Below are 529 nucleotides of genomic sequence, written 5' to 3'. Positions count from 1 at the left end.
TACCCATTGTCCTACCCAATTGGTCACCCAACGACCAAGTCCCCCAAACTAACCACTATCCTAGCCAATCAACCGTTAACTGGCCGTTGGTTTACCTTAGACAAATTGGCTGCTGAAAGACCTAATTGAATATCGGCTGGCCAACCAACCTCGACTTCTCTTCTCTCCTAATGGAGCCAGCTCACCCATAACTCACTAATTATCGATTCCATTGGTTCATGTTAGTCCTATGACCTTTTTTGTTGTAAACTTTTCTCTTTGCTCCAATGCTACCTATTCATCTCTTTTCCTACGTTAATATGCTCTTAATTGTTTATACAATTTCAAAATTTATATCAACATAATGTAATAAATTCTCTGTCAAGAACGTTAAATATGGTTGAAAAATTTATTTCATAATGAACATTAAATACTAACATATGTGTTATTTAAAAAAATTATGAATGAATAAGTAAACTATTTCATAATATTATTACATGTATAAATACTAGAAAAAATATATAAATGTCAAACAATTTCCTTTGCAAAG

At 32.5% G+C, this 529-nt stretch overlaps 1 protein-coding gene across 1 annotated transcript in view; it reads right to left on the bottom strand.

Moving 5' to 3' along the window:
- LOC107614517 (lysosomal Pro-X carboxypeptidase) overlaps positions 1–529 on the bottom strand; it is a 13,867-nt gene that overhangs the window by 1,882 nt on the left and 11,456 nt on the right. The gene's annotated exons all lie outside the window — the stretch shown is intronic.

This window comes from Arachis ipaensis, chromosome B08 (assembly GCF_000816755.2).
Source record: "Arachis ipaensis cultivar K30076 chromosome B08, Araip1.1, whole genome shotgun sequence".
NCBI classification, from domain to species: domain Eukaryota; kingdom Viridiplantae; phylum Streptophyta; class Magnoliopsida; order Fabales; family Fabaceae; genus Arachis; species Arachis ipaensis.
Note: the sequence above shows the minus strand (reverse complement) of the source record. Positions and strands in the feature narration are given on the sequence as shown.